We start from the raw sequence: 27,239 nt of genomic DNA on the forward strand, positions 1-27,239 counted from the left end.
CAGTCTGTAACTCACTCCCGGGTATCTGTTATTCTATATATAAACCCCCCGAACCCCTCGATTAGATTCCAGTCTGTAACTCACTCCCGGGTATCTGTTATTCTATATATAAACCCCCCGAACCCCTCGATTAGATTCCAGTCTGTAACTCACTCCCGGGTAGCTGTTATTCTATATATAAACCCCCCCGAACCCCTCGATTAGATTCCAGTCTGTAACTCACTCCCGGGTATCTGTTATTCTATATATAAACCCCCCGAACCCCTCGATTAGATTCCAGTCTGTAACTCACTCCCGGGTATCTGTTATTCTATATATAAACCCCCCGAACCCCTCGATTAGATTCCAGCCTGTAACTCACTCCCGGGTATCTGTTATTCTATATATAAACCACCCGAACCCCTCGATTAGATTCCAGTCTGTAACTCACTCCCGGGTATCTGTTATTCTATATATAAACCCCCCGAACCCCTCGATTAGATTCCAGTCTGTAACTCACTCCCGGGTATCTGTTATTCTATATATAAACCCCCCGAACCCCTCGATTAGATTCCAGTCTGTAACTCACTCCCGGGTATCTGTTATTCTATATATAAACCCCCCGAACCCCTCGATTAGATTCCAGTCTGTAACTCACTCCCGGGTATCTGTTATTCTATATATAAACCCCCCGAACCCCTCGATTAGATTCCAGTCTGTAACTCACTCCCGGGTATCTGTTATTCTATATATAAACCCCCCCAAACCCCTCGATTAGATTCCAGTCTGTAACTCACTCCCGTGTATCTGTTATTCTATATATCAACCCCCCGAACCCCTCGATTAGATTCCAGTCTGTAACTCACTCCCGGGTATCTGTTATTCTATATATAAACCCCCCCAAACCCCTCGATTAGATTCCAGTCTGTAACTCACTCCCGGGTATCTGTTATTCTATATATAAACCCCCCGAACCACTCGATTAGATTCCAGTCTGTAACTCACTCCCGGGTATCTGTTATTCTATATATAAACCCCCCGAACCCCTCAATTAGATTCCAGTCTGTAACTCACTCCCGGGTATCTGTTATTCTATATATAAACCCCCCGAACCCCTCGATTAGATTCCAGTCTGTAACTCACTCCCGGGTATCTGTTATTCTATATATAAACCCCCCGAACCACTCGATTAGATTCCAGTCTGTAACTCACTCCCGGGTATCTGTTATTCTATATATAAACCCCCCGAACCCCTCGATTAGATTCCAGTCTGTAACTCACTCCCGGGGTATCTGTTATTCTATATATAAACCCCCCGAACCCCTCGATTAGATTCCAGTCTGTAACTCACTCCCGGGTATCTGTTATTCTATATATAAACCCCCCGAACCCCTCGATTAGATTCCAGTCTGTAACTCACTCCCGGGGTATCTGTTATTCTATATATAAACCCCCCGAACCCCTCGATTAGATTCCAGTCTGTAACTCACTCCCGGGTATCTGTTATTCTATATATAAACCCCCCGAACCCCTCGATTAGATTCCAGTCTGTAACTCACTCCCGGGTATCCGTTATTCTGTATATAAACGCCCTGAACCCCTCGATTACATTCCAGTCTGTAACTCACTCCCGGGTATCTGTTATTCTATATATAAACCCCCCCGAACCCCTCGATGAGATTCCAGTCTGTAACTTACTCCCGGGTATCTGTTATTCTATATATAAACCCTCCGAACCCCTCGATTAGATCCAGGACCCTCACCCCCGATCTTACCTTCTGCCAGCCTTGCCATGAGCTGCAGCCTACCAGCGGTGCCCAGACTGATTCCCGATCGATCTGTCTCCTCGTTGTCCATGATGCTGATCTCCCCCTGCTGCTCCGTCCTGTCTGACACTGGCCCCACTTTCAGGGGGCGTCCGGCCAGCTCGAAACCATGCAGCTGCTCCAGGGCTCTGCGAGCACAGTCTGACTCCGAGAACTGGGCCATCGGGGAGAGGGAGAGGGAGGGGGAGAGAGAGAGGGAGGGAGAGGGAGAGAGAGATGGAGAGGGAGTGAGGGGAAGAGGGAGAGAGAGAGAGAGACGGGGGAGAGGGAGGGAGAGAGAGAGGGGGAGAAGGAGAGGGGGGAGAGAGAGGGGGAGAGAGGGGGATAAGGAGGGGGGGAGAGGGAGAGGGAGAGAGATGGAGAAGGAAAGGGAGAGGGAGACAGGGGGAGAGGGGAGGGAGAGGGAGTGAGGGGAAGAGGGAGACAGAGAGAGACGGGGGAGAGGGAGAGGGAGAGAGGGAGAGGGGGGAGAGGGAGAGGGAGAGAGGGAGAGGGGGAGAGAGAGAGGGGGAGAAGGAGAGTGGGGAGAAGGAGAGAAGGAAAGGGAGGGGGAGAGGGGAGGGAGAGGGTGTGAGGGGAAGGGGGAGAGTGAGAGGGAGAGAGGGTGAGGGAGGGTGGAGAGAGAGAGGGAGAGAGAGGGTGTTGAGGGGAGAGAGAGAGAGAGGCAGATGTTAGCCAGGTGTTGGGTGACCAGTCAGGGTTTCAAAACTGTTCCCAGCATCCCCCGGATCCTCTGACCGACACTCGCCTCCCTCTGGTGGATTGAGGGAGGGGAAGCTCCTGTGAATGGGGTGATCTGGGAGTGGGCTGATCTGGGAGTGAGTGATCTGGGAGTGAGGTGATCTGGATGTGAGTGATCTGGGAGTGAGTGATCTGGGAGTGAGGTGATCTGGGAGTGAGTGATCTGGGAGTGAGTGATCTGGGAGTGAGTGATCTGGGAGTGAGGTGATCTGGGAGTGAGTGATCTGGGAGTGAGGTGATCTGGGAGTGAGGTGATCTGGGAGTGAGTGATCTGGGAGTGAGATGATCTGGGAGTGAGGTGATCTGGGAGTGAGGTGATCTGGGAGTGGGGTGATCTGGGAGTGGGCTGATCTGGGAGTGGGCTGATCTGGGAGTGAGGTGATCTGGGAGTGAGTGATCTGGGAGTGAGGTGATCTGGGAGTGAGTGATCTGGGAGTGGGACTCCGGAGTGCGGGAATCCTGCTCCTCCCGACTCCACACTCAGTGAACTAATTCTGAACAAATTTACCTCAGTGGTGACCGCCCATAATCCAGGCCCTCACTCCGGGTCCTCGATCCATAATCCAGGCCCTCACTCCGGGTCCTCGATCCATAATCCAGGCCCTCACTCCGGGACAGCTCACACTTTGGGAGAATGGGACTTGGTACAAGTTTGCAGCTGGAGGAGCCCAGAGTTCCCAGTAGGAGGAGCCCGGAGTTACCAGTAGGAGGAGCCCGGAGTTACCAGTAGGAGGAGCCCGGAGTTCCCAGTAGGAGGAGCCCGGAGTTCCCAGTAGGAGGAGCCCAGAGTTCCCAGTAGGAGGAGCCCGGAGTTCCCAGTAGGATGAGCCCAGAGCTCCCAGTAGGAGGAGCTGCGAGTTCCCAGTAGGAGGAGCTGCGAGTTCCCAGTAGGAGGAGCCCAGAGTTCCCAGTAGGAGGAGCCCAGAGTTCCCAGTAGGAGGAGCCCAGAGCTCCCAGTAGGAGGAGCCCAGAGTTCCCAGTAGGAGGAGCCTTGAGATCCCAGTAGGAGGAGCCCGGAGTTCCCAGTAGGAGGAGCCCAGATCCCCCAGTAGGAGGAGCTGCGAGTTCCCAGTCGGAGGAGCTGCGAGTTCCCAGTAGGAGGAGCCCAGAGTTCCCAATAGGAGGAGCACAGAGTTCCCAGTAGGAGGTGCCCAGAGTTCCCAATAGGAGGAGCCCAGAGCTCCCAGTAGGAGGTGCCCAGAGTTCCCAATAGGAGGAGCACAGAGTTCCCAGTAGGAGGATCCCAGAGCTCCCAGTAGGAGGAGCCCAGAGCTCCCAGTAGGAGGTGCCCAGAGTTCCCAATAGGAGGAGCACAGAGTTCCCAGTAGGAGGATCCCAGAGCTCCCAGTTGAAGGAGCCCAGAGTTCCCAGTAGGAGGAGCACAGAGTTCCCAGTAGGAGGAGCCCAGAGTTCCCAGTAGGAGGAGCCCAGAGTTCCCAGTAGGAGGAGCCCAGAGTTCCCAGTAGGAGGAGCCCGGAGTTCCCAGTAGGAGGAGCCCGGAGTTCCCAGTAGGAGGAGCCCGGAGTTCCCAGTAGGATGAGCCCAGAGTTCCCAGTAGGAGGAGCTGCGAGTTCCCAGTAGGAGGAGCTGCGAGTTCCCAGTAGGAGGAGCCCGGAGTTCCCAGTAGGAGGAGCCCGGAGTTCCCAGTAGGAGGAGCCCGGAGTTCCCAGTAGGAGGAGACCGGAGTTCCCAGTAGGAGGAGCCCAGAGATCCCAGTAGGAGGAGCCCAGAGTTCACAGTAGGAGGAGCCCGGAGCCCCCACTAGGAGGAGCTGCGAGTTCCCAGTTGGAGGAGCTGCGAGTTCCCAGTCGGAGAAGCCCAGAGCTCCCAGTAGGAGAAGCCCAGAGCCCCCAGTAGGAGGAGCCCGGAGCTCCCAGTAGGAGGAGCCCGGAGCTCCCAGTAGGAGGAGCCCGGAGCTCCCAGTAGGAGGAGCCCAGAGTTCCCAGTAGGAGGAGCCAAGAGCTCCCAGTAGGAGAAGCCCAGAGCCCCCAGTAGGAGGAGCCCGGAGCTCCCAGTAGGAGGAGCCCAGAGTTCCCAGTAGGAGAAGCCCAGAGCCCCCAGTAGGAGGAGCCCGGAGCTCCCAGTAGGAGGTGCCCAGAGTTCCCAGTAGGAGGAGCCCGGAGCTCCCAGTAGGAGAAGCCCGGAGCTCCCAGTAGGAGAAGCCCAGAGCCCCCAGTAGGAGGAGCCCGGAGCTCCCAGTAGGAGGAGCCCGGAGCTCCCAGTAGGAGGAGCCCAGAGTTCCCAGTAGGAGGAGCCCGGAGCTCCCAGTAGGAGGAGCCCAGAGTTCCCAGTAGGAGGAGCCAAGAGCTCCCAGTAGGAGGAGCCTAGAGTTCCCAGTAGGAGGAGCCCAGAGTTCCCAGTAGGAGGAGCCCAGAGTTCCCAGTTGGAGGAGCCCAGAGTTCCCAGTAGGAGGAGCCTAGAGTTCCCAGTAGGAGGAGCCCAGAATTGCCAGTCAGACTCACCGTGACAAACCCGTAACCTTTAGAAATCCCCGTGTCTGGATCCTTGATCAGGTGCAAACTGTCGATCTGAGGGAGAGAGAGAGAGAGGACAAACAGTTAGAGTGGACAGAGAGAGAGAGAGAGAGAGAGAGAGGGAGAGGGAGAGGGAGAGAGGGAGAGGGAGAGGGAGAGGGAGAGGGGGAGAGGGAGAGGGAGAGGGAGAGGGAGAGGGAGAGAGGGAGAGGGAGAGGGAGAGGGAGAGGGAGAGGGAGGGGGAGAGGGAGAGGGAGAGGGAGAGGGAGAGGGAGAGGGAGAGGGAGAGGGAGAGGAGAGGGAGAGGGAGAGGGAGAGTGAGAGAGAGTCAGAGAGAGTCAGTGCGAGACGGAGAGAAAGGGACAGGGAGGGACAGAGAGCGAGAGAGGCAGAGACAGAGAGAGAGAGAGAGGGAGGGAGAGAGGGAGGGAGACAGACAGAGACAGAGAGAGAGAGAAACAGAGAGAGACAGAGAGAGTCAGTGCGAGATGGAGAGAAAGGGAGAGACAGAGACAGAGACAGAGACAGAGACAGAGACAGAGACAGAGACAGAGACAGAGACAGAGACAGAGACAGAGAGAGAGAGAGGCAGAGAGAGAAACGGAGAGAGACAAAGAGAGTCAGTGTGAGATGGAGAGAAAGAGACAGGGAGGGACAGAGAAAGAGAGATTGAGAGACAGCGAGAGAGACCAAAGGAGAGAGACAGTTCGAGAGAGAGAGACAGAATGAGAGAGACTGAGAGACTGAGAGAGAGAGAGAGAGAGTGAGACAGATGGTGAGAGTGAGTGAGACAAATGGAGGGAGGGTGAGGGAGAAACGGAGAGAGGATGAGGGAGAGACGGAGAGGGGGTGAGTGAGAGACAGAAAGAGGGTGAGGGAGAAATGGAGAGAGTGAGAATGAGAGACGGAGAGAGGGTGAGTGAGAGATGGAGAGAGGATAAGGGAGAGACGGAGAGAGCATGAGTGAGAGACAGAAAGAGGGTGAGTGTGAGACGGAGAGAGGGTGAGTGTGAGACGGAGAGAGGGTGAGTGTGAGACGGAGAGAGGGTGAGTGTGAGACTTGAGAGAGGGTGAGTGTGAGACGGAGAGAGGGTGAGTGTGAGATGGAGAGAGGGTGAATGAGAGATGGAGAGAGGGTGAGGGAGAGACAGATGGAGAGAGGGTGAGGGAGAGACGGAGAGAGGGTGAGGGAGAGACGGAGAGAGGGTGAGGGAGAGACGGTGAGAGGGTGAGGGAGAGACGGAGAGAGGATGAGGGATAGACGGATAGAGTGAGAGGGAGAGACAGATAGAGTGAGAGGGAGAGACGGAGAGAGGGTGAGGGAGAGACGGAGAGAGGGTGAGGGAGAGACGGAGAGAGGGTGAGGGAGAGACGGAGAGAGGGTGAGGGAGAGACGGAGAGAGGGTGAGGGAGAGACGGAGAGAGGGTGAGGGAGAGACAGATGGAGTGAGAGTGAGAGACGGAGAGAGGGTGAGGGAGAGACGGATGGAGTGAGAGTGAGAGACGGAGAGAGGGTGAGGGAGAGACGGAGAGAGGGTGAGGGAGAGACGGAGAGAGGGTGAGGGAGAGACAGATGGAGTGAGAGGGAGAGACGGAGAGAGGGTGAGGGAGAGACGGATGGAGTGAGAGTGAGAGACGGAGAGAGGGTGAGGGAGAGACGGAGGGAGGGTGAGGGAGAGACGGAGAGAGGGTGAGGGAGAGACGGATGGAGTGAGAGTGAGAGACGGAGAGAGGGTGAGGGAGAGATGGAGAGAGGGTGAGTGAGAGACGGAGAGAGGGTGAGGGAGAGACGGATGGAGTGAGAGTGAGAGACGGAGAGAGGGTGAGGGAGACGGGAGGGAGGGTGAGGGAGAGACGGAGAGAGGGTGAGGGAGAGACGGATGGAGTGAGAGTGAGAGACGGAGAGAGGGTGAGGGAGAGACGGAGGGAGGGTGAGGGAGAGACGGAGAGAGGGTGAGGGAGAGTCAGAGAGAGGATGAGGGATAGACGGATAGAGTGAGAGGGAGAGACAGATAGAGTGAGAGGGAGAGACGGTGAGAGGGTGAGAGGGCGAGGGAGAGACGGAGGGAGGGTGAGGGAGAGACGGATGGAGTGAGAGTGAGAGACGGAGAGAGGGTGAGCCTGAGACGTAGAGAGGGTGAGGGAGAGTCGGAGAGAGGGTGAGGGAGAGTCGGAGAGAGGATGAGGGAGAGTCGGAGAGAGGATGAGGGAGAGTCGGAGAGAGGATGAGGGAGAGACCGATTGAGTGAGAGTGAGAGACCGAGAGAGGATGAGGGAGAGATGGAGTGAGGATGAGGAAGAGACGAATAGAGTGAGAGTGAGACGGAGAGAGGATGAGGGAGAGACGGATGGAGTGAGAGTGAGAGACAGAGAGAGGATGAGTGAGAGATGGATGGAGTGAGAGTGAGAGACGGAGAGAGGGTGAGTGAGAGATGGATGGAGTGAGAGTGAGAGACGGAGAGAGGATGAGTGAGAGATGGATGGAGTGAGAGTGAGAGACGGAGAGAGGGTGAGTGAGAGATGGATGGAGTGAGAGTGAGAGACGGAGAGAGGGTGAGGGAGAGACGGAGAGAGTGAGAGTGAGAGACGGAGAGAGGATGAGTGAGAGACAGATAGAGGTTGAGTGAGAGACGGAGAGAGGATGAGGGAGAGATGGAGAGAGGGTAAGGGAGAGATGGAGATAGAGTGAGAGAGAGACGGAGAGAGTGAGAGAGAGACGGAGAGAGTGAGAGTGAGAGATGGAGAGACGGTGAGGGAGAGATGGAGAGACGGTGAGGGAGAGATGGAGAGAGGGTGAGGGAGAGATGGAGAGAGAGTGAGAGAGAGACGGAGAGAGTGAGAGTGAGAGACGGAGAGAGTGAGAGTGAGAGACGGAGAGAGTGAGAGTGAGAGACGGAGAGAAGATGAGGGAGAGATGGAGAGAGGGTGAGGGAGAGATGGAGAGAGAGTGAGAGAGAGACGGAGAGAGTGAGAGTGAGAGACGGAGAGAGGGTGAGGGAGAGACGGAGAGAGGGTGAGGGAGAGACGGAGAGAGGGTGAGGGAGAGATGGAGAGAGGGTGAGGGAGAGATGGAGAGAGAGTGAGAGAGAGACGGAGAGAGTGAGAGTGAGAGACGGAGAGAGTGAGAGAGAGACGGAGAGAGTGAGAGTGAGAGACGGAGAGAGTGAGAGTGAGAGACGGAGAGAGGGTGAGTGCTGACTAACGCAGTGAGACACTGACCTTTCCGAATGGTTGGAAGATTCCCTGAGCATCTCGTCGGTGATGTTGGAATGTAACGATCCCACGTAGAGTCTCATGGGCCCGGACTGGCCCTTTTGCTGGGTACTGGCCACAGTCGATGGCCTGTTCTTCTCGGCCTGTGGGATAGGGTTGGAGTTGGGTTGGGATGTGATGGGATGGATTGGGATGGGATGTGATGTGATGGGATGTGATGTGATGTGATGGGATGGATTGTGATGGGTTGGGATGTGATGGGATGGGATGTGATGTGATGGGATGTGATGTGATGGGATGTGATGGGATGTGATGTGATGGGATGGGATGTGATGTGATGGGATGGGATGTGATGTGATGGGATGGATTGTGATGGGATGGGATGGGATGTGATGGGATGGGATGTGATGTGATGGGATGGATTGTGATGGGTTGGGATGTGATGGGATGGGATGTGATGTGATGGGATGTGATGTGATGGATGTGATGGGATGTGATGTGATGGGATGGGATGTGATGTGATGGGATGGGATGTGATGTGATGGGATGGATTGTGATGGGATGGGATGGGATGTGATGGGATGTGATGGGATGTGATGTGATGGGATGGGATGGGATGTGATGGGATGTGATGGGATGTGATGTGATGGGATGGATTGTGATGGGTTGGGATGTGATGGGATGGGATGTGATGTGATGGGATGTGATGTGATGGGATGTGATGGGATGTGATGTGATGGGATGGGATGTGATGTGATGGGATGGGATGTGATGTGATGGGATGGATTGTGATGGGTTGGGATGTGATGGGATGGGATGTGATGTGATGGGATGTGATGTGATGGGATGTGATGGGATGTGATGTGATGGGATGGGATGTGATGTGATGGGATGGGATGTGATGTGATGGGATGGATTGTGTGATGGGATGGGATGGGATGTGATGGGATGTGATGGGATGTGATGTGATGGGATGGGATGGGATGTGATGGGATGTGATGGGATGTGATGGATTGTGATGGGATGGGATGGGATGTGATGGGATGTGATGGGATGGGATGTGATGGGATGGGATGGGATGTGATGGGATGTGATGGGATGTGATGGATTGTGATGGGATGGGATGGGATGTGATGGGATGTGATGTGATGGGATGTGATGTGATGGGATGGGATGTGATGGGATGTGATGGGATGGGATGTGATGGGATGGGATGGGATGTGATGTGATGGGATGTGATGTGATGGGATGTGATGTGATGGGATGGGATGTGATGGGATGTGATGGGATGGGATGTGATGTGATGGGATGTGATGTGATGGGATGTGATGGGATGGGATGTGATGGGATGGGATGGGATGTGATGTGATGGGATGTGATGTGATGGGATGTGATGTGATGGGATGGGATGTGATGGGATGTGATGGGATGGGATGTGATGGGATGGGATGGGATGTGATGGGATGGGATGGGATGTGATGGGATGGGATGTGATGTGATGGGATGGGATGTGATGGGATGGGATGTGATGGGATGGGATGTGATGGGATGTGATGGGATGGGATGTGATGTGATGGGATGGGATGGGATGGGATGTGATGTGATGGGATGTGATGTGATGGGATGGGATGTGATGGGATGTGATGTGATGTGATGTGATGGGATGGGATGTGATGGGATGGGATGTGATGTGATGGGATGGGATGTGTTGGGATGTGATGTGATGGGATGTGATGGGATGTGATGTGATGTGATGTGATGGGATGGGATGTGATGGGATGGGATGTGATGTGATGGGATGGGATGTGTTGGGATGGGATGTGTTGGGATGGGATGTGATGGGATGTGATGTGATGGGATGTGATGTGATGTGATGGGATGTGATGGGATGGGATGTGTTGGGATGGGATGTGTTGGGATGTGATGTGATGTGATGGGATGTGATGTGATGGGATGGGATGGGATGTGATGGGATGGGATGTGATGTGTTGGGATGTGATGGGATGTGATGGGATGTGATGGGATGGGATGGGATGTGATGGGATGGGATGTGATGGGATGGGATGTGATGGGATGTGATGTGATGGGATGGATTGTGATGTGATGGATGTGATGGGATGGATTGTGATGGGATGGGATGGGATGGGATGTGTTGGGATGTGATGTGATGGGATGGATTGTGATGTGATGGGATGGGATGTGATGGGATGGATTGTGATGGGATGGGATGGGATGGGATGTGATGTGATGGGATGGGATGTGTTGGGATGTGATGGATGTGATGTGATGGGATGGATTGTGATGTGATGGGATGTGATGGGATGGATTGTGATGGGATGGGATGGGATGTGATGTGATGGGATGGGATGTGATGTGTTGGGATGTGATGTGATGGGATGGGATGGGATGTGATGGGATGTGATGGGATGTGATGGGATGTGATGGGATGGGATGGGATGTGATGTGATGGGATGGGATGGGATGTGATGTGTTGGGATGTGATGTGATGGGATGGGATGGGATGTGATGGGATGTGATGGGATGTGATGGGATGGATTGTGATGGGATGTGATGTGATGGGATGTGATGTGTTGGGATGTGATGTGATGGGATGGGATGGGATGTGATGTGTTGGGATGTGATGTGATGGGATGTGATGGGATGTGATGGGATGGGATGTGATGGGGATGGGATGGATGTGATGTGTTGGGATGTGATTGTGATGGGATGGGATGGGATGTGATGGGATGTGATGGGATGTGATGGGATGGATTGTGATGGGATGGGATGGATTGTGATGTGATGGATTGTGATGGGATGGGATGTGATGGGATGGGATGGGATGGGATGTGATGTGATGGGATGGATTGTGATGGGATGGGATGTGATGGGATGGATTGTGATGGGATGTGATGGGATGGGATGTGATGTGATGGGATGGATTGGGATGTGATGTGATGGGATGTGATGGGATGTGATGGGATGTGATGGGATGGGATGTGATGTGATGGGATGGGATGTGATGGGATGGATTGTGATGGGATGTGATGGGATGTGATGTGATGGGATGGATTGGGATGTGATGTGATGGGATGTGATGGGATGTGATGGGATGTGATGGGATGGGATGTGATGTGATGGGATGGATTGTGATGGGATGGGATGTGATGGGATGGATTGTGATGGGATGTGATGGATGGGATGTGATGGGATGTGATGTGATGGGATGGGATGGGATGTGATGTGATGGGATGGGATGTGATGGGATGGGATGTGATGGGATGTGATGGGATGTGATGGGATGTGATGGGATGTGATGTGATGTGATGGGATGGGATGGGATGGGATGTGATGGGATGGGATGTGATGGGATGTGATGTGATGGGATGTGATGTGATGGGATGGGATGTGATGGGATGTGATGGGATGGGATGTGATGGGATGTGATGTGATGGGATGTGATGGGATGGGATGGGATGTGATGTGATGGGATGGGATGGGATGTGATGGGATGTGATGTGATGGGATGTGATGTGATGGGATGGGATGTGATGGGATGTGATGGGATGGGATGTGATGGGATGTGATGTGATGGGATGTGATGGGATGGATGGGATGTGATGTGATGGGATGGGATGGGATGTGATGGGATGTGATGTGATGTGATGGGATGGGATGGGATGTGATGGATTGTGATGGGATGGGATGTGATGTGATGTGATGGGATGGGATGGGATGGGATGGGATGTGATGGGATGTGATGGGATGGATTGGGATGTGATGGGATGTGATGGGATGGGATGGGATGTGATGGGATGTGATGGGATGGATTGGGATGTGATGGGATGTGATGTGATGTGATGGGATGGATTGGGATGTGATGTGATGGGATGTGATGGGATGTGATGGGATGTGATGGGATGGGATGTGATGGGATGGGATGTGATGTGATGGGATGGAATGGGATGTGATGGGATGTGATGGGATGTGATGGGATGGGATGTGATGGGATGGGATGTGATGTGATGGGATGTGATGGGATGTGATGTGATGTGATGGGATGTGATGGGATGGATGTGATGGGATGTGATGTGATGGGATGGGATGTGATGGGATGTGATGGGATGTGATGGATGTGATGTGATGGGATGTGATGTGATGGGATGGGATGTGATGGGATGTGATGTGATGTGATGGGATGGGATGTGATGGGATGTGATGGGATGGGATGTGATGTGATGGGATGTGATGGGATGTGATGGGATGTGATGTGATGGGATGGGATGTGATGTGATGGGATGTGATGTGATGTGATGGGATGGGATGTGATGGGATGTGATGTGATGGGATGGGATGTGATGGATGGGATGTGATGGGATGTGATGTGATGGGATGGATTGTGATGGGATGGGATGTGATGGGATGGATGTGATGGGATGTGATGGGATGGGATGTGATGGGATGTGATGGGATGGATGTGATGGGATGGGATGTGATGGGATGGATTGTGATGGGATGTGATGTGATGGATGGATTGTGATGGGATGGATTGTGATGGGATGTGATGTGATGGGATGGGATGTGATGGGATGTGATGGGATGGGATGGGATGTGATGTGATGGGATGGGATGTGATGGGATGTGATGTGATGGGATGTGATGGGATGGGATGTGATGGGATGGGATGTGATGGGATGGATTGTGATGGGATGTGATGTGATGGGATGGATTGTGATGGGATGGATTGTGATGGGATGTGATGTGATGGGATGGGATGTGATGGGATGTGATGTGATGGGATGGGATGTGATGGGATGGGATGTGATGGGATGGATTGTGATGGGATGTGATGTGATGGGATGGATTGTGATGGGATGTGATGGGATGTGATGGGATGTGATGGGATGGGATGTGATGTGATGGGATGGGATGTGATGGGATGGGATGTGATGGGATGGATTGTGATGGGATGTGATGTGATGGGATGGATTGTGATGGGATGTGATGGGATGTGATGGGATGTGATGGGATGGATGGGATGTGATGGGATGTGATGGGATGTGATGGGATGTGATGTGATGTGATGTGATGTGATGGGATGGATTGTGATGGGATGTGATGTGATGGGATGTGATGGGATGGGATGTGATGTGATGGGATGTGATGGGATGTGATGGGATGTGATGGGATGGGATGTGATGGGATGGGATGTGATGGGATGTGATGGGATGGGATGTGATGGGATGGGATGTGATGGGATGGATTGTGATGGGATGGATTGTGATGGGATGGATTGTGATGGGATGTGATGTGATGTGATGGGATGGGATGGGATGTGATGTGATGGGATGTGATGGGATGGGATGTGATGGGATGTGATGTGATGTGATGGGATGTGATGTGATGGGATGTGATGGGATGTGATGTGATGGGATGTGATGTGATGTGATGGGATGGGATGTGATGGGATGTGATGGGATGTGATGTGATGGGATGTGATGTGATGTGATGGGATGTGATGTGATGGGATGTGATGGGATGTGATGTGATGGGATGTGATGTGATGTGATGGGATGTGATGTGATGGGATGTGATGTGATGGGATGTGATGTGATGGGATGTGATGGGATGTGATGTGATGGGATGTGATGTGATGTGATGGGATGTGATGTGATGGGATGTGATGGGATGTGATGTGATGGGATGTGATGTGATGTGATGGGATGGGATGTGATGGGATGTGATGGGATGTGATGTGATGGGATGTGATGTGATGTGATGGGATGTGATGTGATGGGATGTGATGGGATGTGATGTGATGGGATGTGATGTGATGTGATGGGATGTGATGTGATGGGATGTGATGTGATGGGATGTGATGTGATGGGATGTGATGTGATGGGATGTGATGGGATGTGATGTGATGGGATGTGATGTGATGTGATGGGATGTGATGTGATGGGATGTGATGTGATGGGATGGATTGTGATGGGATGTGATGTGATGGGATGTGATGGGATGGGATGGGATGGGATGGATTGTGATGGGATGTGATGGGATGTGATGGGATGTGATGGGATGTGATGGGATGGGATGGGATGTGATGGGATGTGATGGGATGTGATGGGATGTGATGTGATGTGATGTGATGGGATGGGATGTGATGGGATGTGATGGGATGTGATGGGATGTGATGGGATGGGATGTGATGGGATGGGATGTGATGGGATGTGATGGGATGGGATGTGATGGGATGGGATGGATTGTGATGGGATGTGATGTGATGGGATGGATTGTGATGGGATGTGATGGGATGTGATGGGATGTGATGGGATGTGATGGGATGGGATGGGATGTGATGGGATGTGATGGGATGTGATGGGATGTGATGTGATGTGATGTGATGTGATGGGATGTGATGGGATGGGATGTGATGGGATGGGATGTGATGTGATGGGATGGGATGGGATGTGATGGGATGGGATGTGATGTGATGGGATGTGATGGGATGTGATGGGATGTGATGGGATGGGATGTGATGGGATGGGATGTGATGGGATGTGATGGGATGGGATGTGATGGGATGGATGTGATGGGATGGATTGTGATGGGATGTGATGTGATGGGATGGGATGTGATGGGATGGGATGTGATGGGATGGGATGTGATGGGATGTGATGTGATGGGATGGGATGTGATGGGATGGATTGTGATGGGATGGGATGTGATGGGATGGATTGTGATGGGATGGGATGTGATGGGATGTGATGTGATGGGATGGGATGGGATGTGATGGGATGGATTGTGATGGGATGTGATGTGATGGGATGTGATGTGATGGGATGGATTGTGATGGGATGTGATGGGATGTGATGTGATGGGATGGGATGGGATGGGATTGTGATGGGATGTGATGGGATGTGATGTGATGGGATGGGATGGGATGGGATGGGATGGGATGGATTGTGATGGGATGTGATGTGATGGGATGGATTGTGATGGGATGTGATGGGATGTGATGTGATGGGATGGGATGGGATGGGATTGTGATGGGATGTGATGGGATGTGATGTGATGGGATGGGATGGGATGGGATTGTGATGGGATGTGATGGGATGTGATGTGATGGGATGGATTGTGATGGGATGTGATGGGATGTGATGTGATGGGATGGGATGGGATGGGATTGTGATGGGATGTGATGGGATGTGATGTGATGGGATGGGATGGGATGGGATGGGATGGATTGTGATGGGATGTGATGTGATGGGATGGATTGTGATGGGATGTGATGGGATGTGATGTGATGGGATGGGATGGGATGGGATTGTGATGGGATGTGATGGGATGTGATGTGATGGGATGGGATGGGATGGGATTGTGATGGGATGTGATGGGATGGGATGGGATGGATTGTGATAGGATGTGATGGGATGTGATGTGATGGGATGGATTGTGATGGGATGTGATGGGATGTGATGGGATGGGATGGATTGTGATGGGATGTGATGGGATGTGATGGGATGGGATGTGATGTGATGGGATGGATTGTGATGGGATGTGATGTGATGGGATGGATTGTGATGGGATGTGATGTGATGGGATGGATTGTGATGGGATGTGATGGGATGGATTGTGATGGGATGTGATGGGATGGGATGGATTGTGATGGGATGTGATGTGATGGGATGGATAGTGATGGGATGTGATGGGATGTGATGGGATGTGATGGGATGGGATGTGATGGGATGTGATGGGATGGGATGGATTGTGATGGGATGTGATGTGATGGGATGTGATGTGATGGGATGTGATGTGATGGGATGGATTGTGATGGGATGTGATGTGATGGGATGTGATGTGATGGGATGGATTGTGATGGGATGTGATGTGATGGGATGGATTGTGATGGGATGTGATGGGATGGATTGTGATGGGATGGATTGTGATGGGATGTGATGGGATGGATTGTGATGGGATGTGATGGGATGTGATGGGATGTGATGGGATGTGATGGGATGTGATGGGATGGGATGTGATGGGATGTGATGTGATGGGATGGATTGTGATGGGATGTGATGTGATGGGATGGATTGTGATGGGATAGGATGTGATGGGATGGATTGTGATGGGATGTGATGGGATGGGATGTGATGGGATGGATTGTGATGGGATGTGATGGGATGGGATGGATTGTGATGGGATGTGATGTGATGGGATGGATTGTGATGGGATGTGATGTGATGGGATGGATAGTGATGGGATAGGATGTGATGGGATGGATTGTGATGGGATGTGATGGGATGGGATGGGATGGATTGTGATGGGATGGATTGTGATGGGATGTGATGGGATGGGATGGGATGGATTGTGATGGGATGGGATGTGATGGGATGTGATGGGATGTGATGGTATGTGATGGGATGGGATGGGATGGGATGTGATGTGATGGATTGTGATGGGATGGGATGTGATGTGATGGGATGGGATGTGATGGGATGGGATGGTATGTGATGGGATGGGATGGGATGGGATGTGATGGGATGGATTGTGATGGGATGTGATGTGATGGATTGTGATGGGATGGGATGTGATGGGATGTGATGGGATGTGATGTGATGGGATGGATTGTGATGGGATGTGATGTGATGGGATGTGATGTGATGGGATGGATTGTGATGTGATGTGATGGGATGGGATGTGATGGGATGTGATGGGATGGGATGTGATGGGATGGGATGTGATGGGATGGGATGTGATGGAATGTGATGTGATGGGATGTGATGGGATGTGATGGGATGTGATGGGATGGGATGTGATGGGATGGGATGTGATGGGATGGGATGTGATGGGATGTGATGGGATGTGATGTGATGGGATGTGATGGGATGGGATGTGATGGGATGGGTTGGGATGGGATGGGATGTGATGGGATGGGTTGGGGTTTGGTGTTTGGTGTTGGGGACGGATGGGAAGGGGTAGGGAGAGGAAGTAAGGACAGAGGAAGAGGATTAGAGATATAGAGGGCAAGACTGAACCCCGGGGATATTAGGGTGGGGGGTGGAGAGAATGGGTGGTTTGCGGCCCCCTCACCTAAACTTTCCAAACTTCCACCGCCCACCTCGGGCCTGCACCTTGGGGCCTCTCAGTTCCCCAACAGGCTGGTCTTCCTGATACTCAGATCTTTTTAAGCCAGACAGCTGGACCAGAACACCAGACCAAGAGTACAAGACATTCCCTGAAACAGGAAAAATAATAAACAAGAATGGAAAGGGAACGGTTACATTTCGAGTGCGCCCGTAAAAAAACCTCAGCAAGTGTCAAAACGCTCCCCAGCCAATGAAACACTTTCTCAGAAGTGCAGTCACTGTTGTATTGTGGGAAACGCAGCGGCCAATTAGTGCACAGCAAGATCCCACAAACAGCGATGTGAGAAATGATCCACATCGTCTGTTTTTTCTTAAGTGATGTTGGGTGAGAGCTGAACCTCGGTGCCAGCACACGGGGAGAACTCCCCACTTCTCTTCATCCAACAGTGGCCGTGGGATCCTTTACACCCACCCGAGAGGGGCAGACGGGGCCCTCGGTTTAGCGACTCATCCAGAAATACGGTACCTCCGACAGTGCGGGGCTCCCTCAGTACCGACCCTCCGACAGCGCGGCGCTCCCTCAGTACTGACCCTCCGACAGTGCGGCGCTCCCTCAGTACCGACCCTCCGACAATGCGGCGCTCCCTCGGTACTGACCCTCCGACAGTGCGGCGCTCCCTCAGTACCGACCCTCCGACAGTGCGGCGCTCCCTCAGTACTGACCCTCTGACAGTGCGGCGCTCCCTCAGTACCGACCCTCCGACAGTGCGGCGCTCCCTCAGTACCGACCCTCCGACAGTGCGGCGCTCCCTCAGTACCGACCCTCCGACAGTGCGGCGCTCCCTCAGTACTGACCCTCCGACAGTGCGGCGCTCCCTCAGTACTGACCCTCCGACAGTGCGGCGCTCCCTCAGTACTGACCCTCCGACAGTGCGGCGCTCCCTCAGTACCGACCCTCCGACAGTGCGGCGCTCCCTCAGTACCGACCCTCCGACAGTGCGGCTCTCCCTCAATACTGACCCTCTGACAGTGCGGCGCTCCCTCAGTACTGACCCTCCGACAGTGCGGCGCTCCCTCAGTACCGACCCTCCGACAGTGCGGCTCTCCCTCAATACTGACCCTCCGACAGTGCGGCGCTCCCTCAGTACCGACCCTCCGACAGTGCAGCTCTCCCTCAGCACTGAGCGGTGGGGAGATGTGGCGGGCAGGATATTGGGCAGACAGTGAACAGACCCACCTGAGAGGCCTGGACGATGATGGGGACTCCCAGCAGCTTCTGGCCCGAGAGACCAATGGCCAAGGCAACGGACTCAATCTCGTAGAACTCCACGTACGCGATGCCCTTTGACCTGCGGGAGCTGCGATCTGAAATAATCTTCACATCACGAACCTGCCAAGGGATTGAGAGAGGGTGAAGATTACAGAGTGTCCAGAATCCCAGACCGAGCCCACAAACTGACGCTCGACAGATACAGAGTGAAGCTCCCTCTACACTGTCCCATCAAACACTCCCAGGGTCAGGTACAGGGTAAGATACAGAGTAAAGCTCCCTCAACACTGTCCCATCAAACACTCCCAGGGCAGGTACAGGGTTAGATACAGAGTAAAGCTCCCTCTACACTGTCCCATCAAACACTCCCAGGGCAGGTACAGGGTGAGATACAGAGTAAAGCTCCCTCTACACTGTCCCATCAAACACTCCCAGGGCAGGTACAGGGTCAGATACAGAGTAAAGCTCCCTCTACACTGTCCCATCAATCACTCCCAGGGTCAGGTACAGGGTTAGATACAGAGTAAAGCTCCCTCTACACTGTCCCATCAAACACTCCCAGGGCAGGTACAGGGTCAGATACAGAGTAAAGCTCCCTCTACACTGTCCCATCAATCACTCCCAGGGCAGGTACAGGGTTAGATACAGAGTAAAGCTCCCTCTACACTGTCCCATCAAACACTCCCAGGGTCAGGTACAGGGTAAGATACAGAGTAAAGCTCCCTCTACACTGTCCCATCAAACACTCCCAGGGCAGGTACAGGGTTAGATACAGAGTAAAGCTCCCTCTACACTGTCCCATCAAACACTCCCAGGGCAGGTACATGGTTAGATACAGAGTAAAGCTCCCTCTACACTGTCCCATCAAACACTCCCAGGGTCAGGTACAGGGTTAGATACAGAGTAAAGCTCCCTCTACACTGTCCCGTCAAACACTCCCAGGGCAGGTACAGGGTTAGATACAGAGTAAAGCTCCCTCTACACTGTCCCGTCAAACACTCCCAGGGTCAGGTACAGGGTTAGATACAGAGTAAAGCTCCCTCTACACTGTCCCATCAAACACTCCCAGGGGCAGGTACAGGGTTAGATACAGAGTAAAGCTCCCTCTACACTGTCCCATCAAACACTCCCAGGGGCAGGTACAGGGTTAGATACAGAGTAAAGCTCCCTCTACACTGTCCCGTCAAACACTCCCAGGGCAGATATAGGGTTAGATACAGAGTAAAGCTCCCTCTACACTGTCCCATCAAACACTCCCAGGGCAGGTACAGGGTTAGATACAGAGTAAAGCTCCCTCTACACTGTCCCATCAAACACTCCCAGGGTCAGGTACAGGGTTAGATACAGAGTAAAGCTCCCTCTACACTGTCCCATCAAACACTCCCAGGGCAGGTACAGCGATTGATGTACACACTCGGAGAACAAGGCTCTCTTACCTTTCCCACAGTGGAGAAGAAACCCTCGAGATCGCTGGACCTGATGTGAGCCGAGAACTGGAGACACAGCACAGTGCAGGAATCTCGCTCCTCCGGACTACGGTTACGAGAGTGGTCCCTTCACAAGAAAGAGAAACAGAGGTGATGGATGTCTGGGGACACTGGGCTGGGGGTCAGGCGAGGGGAGACGAGATGGGGGAGAGGGGAAGGGAGGGGTGAATGAAATTGGAAATTCAGTACCGACCCTCCGACAGTGCGGCGCTCCCTCAGTACCGACCCTCCGACAGTGCGGCGCTCCCTCAGTACTGACCCTCCGACAGTGCGGCGCTCCCTCAGTACTGACCCTCCGACAGTGCGGCGCTCCCTCAGTACCGACCCTCCGACAGTGCGGCGCTCCCTCAGTACTGACCCTCCGACAGTGCGACGCTCCCTCAGTACTGACCCTCCGACAGTGCGGCCCTCCCTCAGTACCGACCCTCCGACAGTGCGGCACTCCCTCAGTACTGACCCTCCGACAGTGCGGCGCTCCCTCAGTACTGACCCTCCGACAATGCGGCGCTCCCTCAGTACCGACCCTCCGACAGTGCGGCGCTCCCTCAGTACTGACCCTCCGACAGTGCAGCGCTCCCACGGTGCTGACCCTCTGACAGTGCTAATGTACGGGAAGCCTTTTTCAATCTCAGGATGTGGGCATTGCTGGCAAGACCTGGCAGTATGCGATTGATTGTCTTGAAGGGAAAGATTACCGTCGCCTCTAGCAGAAGTGTGACGCCTGCGTGTGACACTCGGGCAGTGTGACTCTCAGGCTGTGTTTGGTGGTGAGTACTCGCACTGATCCTGTCGGCCAGCGGTGAGCCCTCCATTGATAAGGGGTCTGGGTGGGGGCTCCCGTAATCCCAGACTCACCTGACGTGACTCCTTTCTCGGAAGAACGGGCTCCGGCTCCTGCTGCGAGTATGGTGGTGCCTGCAACACAATCGGAGTCGGGTTACGCGCCTGAGATAGACCGGGCGTCCCATGACAACACCCCCAACCTTCATGGCTTTCTGGCAAGATCCCAACCCTGTCTCGGGCAAGGTCAGTCAGAGTGTAATTATTTGGTGAGAAATTTCTGCAGGTTATCATGGTATCATAGTAGATACAGCACAGGAGCAGGCCATTCGGCCCATCCTGCCTGTGCTGGCTCTTTGAAAGATCTATCCAATCAGTCCCACTCCCCCCCCCCCTGCTCTTTCCCCGTATCCCTGTAAATTTTTCCCTTCCGGTATTTCTCCGATTCCCCCTTTTGAAAGTTATTATTGAATCTGCTCCCACCGCCCTTTCAGGCAGCGAATTCCAGATCATCACAACTCGCTGCGTAAAAAAACATTTCTCCTCATCTCCCCCTCTGGCTCTTTCCCCGATCGCCTTAAATCCGTGTCCTCTGGTTCCCGACCCTCCTGCCCCCCTGGAAACAGTCTCTCCTTATTTACTCTCTCAAAACCCCTTCCTGATTTTGAACCCCTCGATCAAATCTCCCCTTAACCTTCTCTGCTCTGAGGAGAACAATCCCAGCTTCTCCAGTCTCTCCGCATCACTGAGGTCCCTCATCCCTGGGACCATTCTAGTAAATCTCCTCCGCACCCTCTCCAAGGCCGTCACATCCTTCCTAAAGTGCGGTGCCCAGGACTGGACACAATACTCCAGCTGAGGCCTAACCAGTGTTTTATAAAGGGTTTAGCATCACTTCCTTGCTTTTGTACTCTGTGCCTCTATCAGGTACATAGAGACAGGTGGAGGCCATTCAGCCCCTCGAGCCTGTCCCGCCATTCAATGAGATCATGGCTGATCTGCGACCTGACTCCATCTTCCCGCCTCAGCCCCAAATCTCTTAATACCCTTCGGTTAACAAAAATCTATCTATCTCAGATTTAAAATTAATGATTGAGCTAGTATCAATTGCCGTTTGCGGAAGAGAGTTCCAAACTTCTACCGCCGTTTGTGTGTAGAAATGTTTTCTAATCTCGCTCCTGAAAGGTCTGGCTCTAATTTTTAGACTATGTCCCCGAGTCCTAGAATCCCCAACCAGCGGAAATAGTTTCTCTCCATCCACCCTATCAGTTCCCCTTAATATCTTGAAAACTTCGATCAAATCACCCCTTAATCTTCTAAATTCTGTACTCTGCAGGGTGAGGTCAGTAAGAGTTTAATTGCTTGGTGTGAACACTCTGCAGGGTGAGGTCAGTAAGAGTTTAATTGTTTGGTGTGAACACTCTGTGGGGCGAGGTCAGTAAGAGTTTAATTGTTTGGTGTGAACACTCTGTGGAGCGAGGTCAGTAAGAGTTTAATTGTTTGATGTGAACACTCTGCAGGGTGAGGTCAGTAAGAGATTAATTGCTTGATGTGAACACTCTGCGGGGCGAGGTCAGTAAGAGTTTAATTGCTTGATGTGAACACTCTGAGGGGCGAGGTCAGTAAGAGTTTAATTGCTTGATGTGAACACTCTGAGGGGCGAGGTCAGTAAGAGATTAATTGCTTGATGTGAACACTCTGAGGGGCGAGGTCAGTAAGAGATTAATTGCTTGATGTGAACACTCTGCGGGGTGAGGTCAGTAAGAGTTTAATTGCTTGGTGTGAACACTCTGTGGAGCGAGGTCAGTAAGAGTTTAATTGCTTGGTGTGAACACTGTGTGGAGCGAGGTCAGTAAGAGTTTAATTGTTTGGTGCCAGGTTCCACAAAGGCGACTGCTCCTCGTAGCCCCTCAGTAAGGCGGCAATTCCAGTGCCTCACTCGCCCGCTAGTACCTGTGGCACCCCCTGTGGGAGTGCCGATGCCCCCTACTGTGGCTGCAGTGCCCTCTCCGGCCGTGCCTCGGCTTCCCCCTGGGACGTCGCCGTCTTCGGACGCGGCTCCTCCTTCGGTGACGGTGACGGTCGTTCCCGTGTCTCCTCTCGCGACTGTGGCTGGGGAAGAAAAGGGAACAACGTCAAGTAGCGGCTTGAGGGAGCATGGAAGGAGCCACCAGGGCCTGAGGGAGAGGGACTGAGAGACACCAGTCAGTGTACAGATATCTCCCTGAGAGAGAGGGACTGAGAGACACCAGTCAGTGTACAGATATCTCCCTGAGAGAGAGGGGACTGAGAGACACCAGTCAGTGTACAGATATCTCCCTGAGAGAGAGGGGACTGAGAGACACCAGTCAGTGTACAGATATCTCCCTGAGAGAGAGACTGAGAGACACCAGTCAGTGTACAGATATCTCCCTGAGAGAGAGACTGAGAGACACCAATCAGTGTACAGATATCTCCCTGAGAGAGAGGGGGACTGAGAGACACCAGTCAGTGTACAGATATCTCCCTGAGAGAGAGGGGACTGAGAGACACCAGTCAGTGCACAGATATCTCCCTGAGAGAGAGAGGGGACTGAGAGACACCAGTCAGTGTACAGATATCTCCCTGAGAGAGAGACTGAGAGACACCAGTCAGTGTACAGATATCTCCCTGAGAGAGAGACTGAGAGACACCAGTCAGTGTACAGATATCTCCCTGAGAGAGAGGGGACTGAGAGACACCAGTCAGTGTACAGATATCTCCCTGAGAGAGAGGGGACTGAGAGACACCAGTCAGTGTACAGATATCTCCCTGAGAGAGAGGGGACTGAGAGACACCAGTCAGTGCACAGATATCTCCCTGAGAGAGAGGGGACTGAGAGACACCAGTCAGTGTACAGATATCACCCTGAGAGAGAGGGGACTGAGAGACACCAGTCAGTGTACAGATATCTCCCTGAGAGAGAGGGGACTGAGAGACACCAGTCAGTGTACAGATATCTCCCGGAGAGAGAGGGGACTGAGAGACACCAGTCAGTGTACAGATATCACCCTGAGAGAGAGGGGACTGAGAGACACCAGTCAGTGTACAGATATCTCCCTGAGAGAGAGGGACTGAGAGACACCAGTCTGTGTACAGATATCTCCCTGAGAGAGAGGGACTGAGAGACACCAGTCAGTGTACAGATATCTCCCTGAGGGAGAGGGACTGAGAGTCACCAGTCAGTGTACTGATATCTCCCTGAGAGAGGGGACTGAGAGACACCAGTCAGTGTACAGATATCTCCCTGAGAGAGAGCGGGACTGAGAGTCACCAGTCAGTGTACAGATATCTCCCTGAGAGAGAGGGACTGAGAGACACCAGTCAGTGTACAGATATCTCCCTGAGAGAGAGAGGGACTGAGAGACACCAGTCAGTGTACAGATATCTCCCTGAGAGAGAGAGGGACTGAGAGACACCAGTCAGTGTACAGATATCTCCCTGAGAGAGAGGGACTGAGAGACACCAGTCAGTGTACAGATATCTCCCTGAGAGAGAGCGGGACTGAGAGTCACCAGTCAGTGTACAGATATCTACATGAGAGAGAGGGGACTGAGAGACACCAGTCAGTGTACAGATATCTCCCTGAGAGAGGGGACTGAGAGACACCAGTCAGTGTACAGATATCTCCCTGAGAGAGAGGGGACTGAGAGACACCAGTCAGTGTACAGATATCTCCCTGAGGGAGAGGGACTGAGAGTCACCAGTCAGTGTACAGATATCTCCCTGAGAGAGAGGGGACTGAGAGACACCAGTCAGTGTACAGATATCTCCCTGAGAGAGGGGACTGAGAGACACCAGTCAGTGTACAGATATCTCCCTGAGAGAGAGGACTGAGAGACACCAGTCAGTGTACAGATATCTCCCTGAGAGAGAGAGGACTGAGAGACACCAGTCAGTGTACAGATATCTCCCTGAGAGAGAGGGGACTGAGAGACACCAGTCAGTGTACAGATATCTCCCTGAGAGAGAGAGGACTGAGAGACACCAGTCAGTGTACAGATATCTCCCTGAGAGAGAGGACTGAGAGACACCAGTCAGTGTACAGATATCTCCCTGAGAGAGAGAGGACTGAGAGACACCAGTCAGTGTACAGATATCTCCCTGAGAGAGAGGGACTGAGAGACACCAGTCAGTGTACAGATATCTCCCTGAGAGAGAGAGGACTGAGAGACACCAGTCAGTGTACAGATATCTCCCTGAGAGAGAGAGGACTGAGAGACACCAGTCAGTGTACAGATATCTCCCTGAGAGAGAGGACTGAGAGACACCAGTCAGTGTACAGATATCTCCCTGAGAGAGAGAGGACTGAGAGACACCAGTCAGTGTACAGATATCTCCCTGAGAGAGAGGGGACTGAGAGACACCAGTCAGTGTACAGATATCTCCCTGAGAGAGAGGGGACTGAGAGACACCAGTCAGTGTACAGATATCTCCCTGAGAGAGAGAGGGGACTGAGAGACACCAGTCAGTGTACAGATATCTCCCTGAGAGAGGGGACTGAGAGACACCAGTCAGTGTACAGATATCTCCCTGAGAGAGGGGACTGAGAGACACCAGTCAGTGTACAGATATCTCCCTGAGAGAGAGGGGACTGAGAGACACCAGTCAGTGTACAGATATCTCCCTGAGAGAGAGGGGACTGAGAGACACCAGTCAGTGTACAGATATCTCCCTGAGAGAGAGTGACTGAGAGACACCAGTCAGTGTACAGATATCTTCCTGAGAGAGGGGACTGAGAGACCCCAGTCAGTGTACAGATATCTCCCTGAGAGAGAGGGGACTGAGAGACACCAGTCAGTGTACAGATATCTTCCTGAGAGAGAGGGGACTGAGAGACACCAGTCAGTGTACAGATATCTCCCTGAGAGAAAGGGGACTGAGAGACACCAGTCAGTGTACAGATATCTCCCTGAGAGAGAGGGACTGAGAGACACCAGTCAGTGTACAGATATCTCCCTGAGAGAAAGGGGACTGAGATACACCAGTCAGTGTACAGATATCTCACTGAGAGAGAGGGGACTGAGAGACACCAGTCAGTGTACAGATATCTCCCTGAGAGAGAGGGACTGAGAGACACCAGTCAGTGTACAGATATCTCCCTGAGAGAGAGGGGACTGAGAGACACCAGTCAGTGTACAGATATCTCCCTGAGAGAGAGTGACTGAGAGACACCAGTCAGTGTACAGATATCTTCCTGAGAGAGAGGGGACTGAGAGACACCAGTCAGTGTACAGATATCTCCCTGAGAGAAAGGGGACTGAGAGACACCAGTCAGTGTACAGATATCTCCCTGAGAGAGAGGGACTGAGAGACACCAGTCAGTGTACAGATATCTCCCTGAGAGAAAGGGGACTGAGAGACACCAGTCAGTGTACAGATATCTCACTGAGAGAGAGAGGGACTGAGAGACACCAGTCAGTATACAGATATCTCCCTGAGAGAGGGGACGGAGAGACACCAGTCAGTGTACAGATATCTCCCTGAGAGAGAGGGGACTGAGAGACACCAGTCAGTGTACAGATATCTCCCTGAGAGAGGGGACTGAGAGACACCAGTCAGTGTACAGATATCTCCCTGAGAGAGGGGACTGAGAGACACCAGTCAGTGTACAGATATCTCCCTGAGAGAGGGGACTGAGAGACACCAGTCAGTGTACAGATATCTCCCTGAGAGAGGGGACTGAGAGACACCAGTCAGTGTACAGATATCTCCCTGAGAGAGAGGGGACTGAGAGACACCAGTCAGTGTACAGATATCTCCCTGAGAGAGGGGACTGAGAGACACCAGTCAGTGTACAGATATCTCCCTGAGAGAGGGGGGACTGAGAGACACCAGTCAGTGTACAGATATCTCCCTGAGAGAGAGGGGACTGAGAGACACCAGTCAGTGTACAGATATCACCCTCAGAGAGAGGGACTGAGAGACACCAGTCAGTGTACAGATATCTCCCTGAGAGAGAGAAGGGACTGAGAGACACCAGTCAGTGTACAGATATCTCCCTGAGAGAGAGGGGACTGAGAGACACCAGTCAGTGTACAGATATCTCCCTGAGAGAGAGGGACTGAGAGTCACCAGTCAGTGTACAGATATCTCCCTGAGAGAGAGGAGACTGAGAGACACCAGTCAGTGTACAGATATCTCCCTGAGAGAGAGGGGACTGAGAGACACCAGTCAGTGTACAGATATCTCCCTGAGAGAGAGGGGACTGAGAGACACCAGTCAGTGTACAGATATCTCCCTGAGAGAGAGGGGACTGAGAGTCACCAGTCAGTGTACAGATATCTCCCTGAGAGAGAGGGACTGAGAGTCACCAGTCAGTGTACAGATATCTCCCTGAGAGAGAGGAGACTGAGAGACAC

General features: G+C 52.9%; 1 pseudogene; it reads right to left on the reverse strand.

The window, feature by feature from the left end:
- Window positions 1-1,695: 1,695 nt before the first annotated feature.
- The window catches only part of LOC137319935 (RNA-binding protein 39-like), a 47,477-nt pseudogene continuing 21,933 nt past the window's right edge, over window positions 1,696-27,239 (reverse strand).

Source organism: Heptranchias perlo, unplaced genomic scaffold, assembly GCF_035084215.1.
Source record: "Heptranchias perlo isolate sHepPer1 unplaced genomic scaffold, sHepPer1.hap1 HAP1_SCAFFOLD_939, whole genome shotgun sequence".
Classification (NCBI taxonomy): domain Eukaryota; kingdom Metazoa; phylum Chordata; class Chondrichthyes; order Hexanchiformes; family Hexanchidae; genus Heptranchias; species Heptranchias perlo.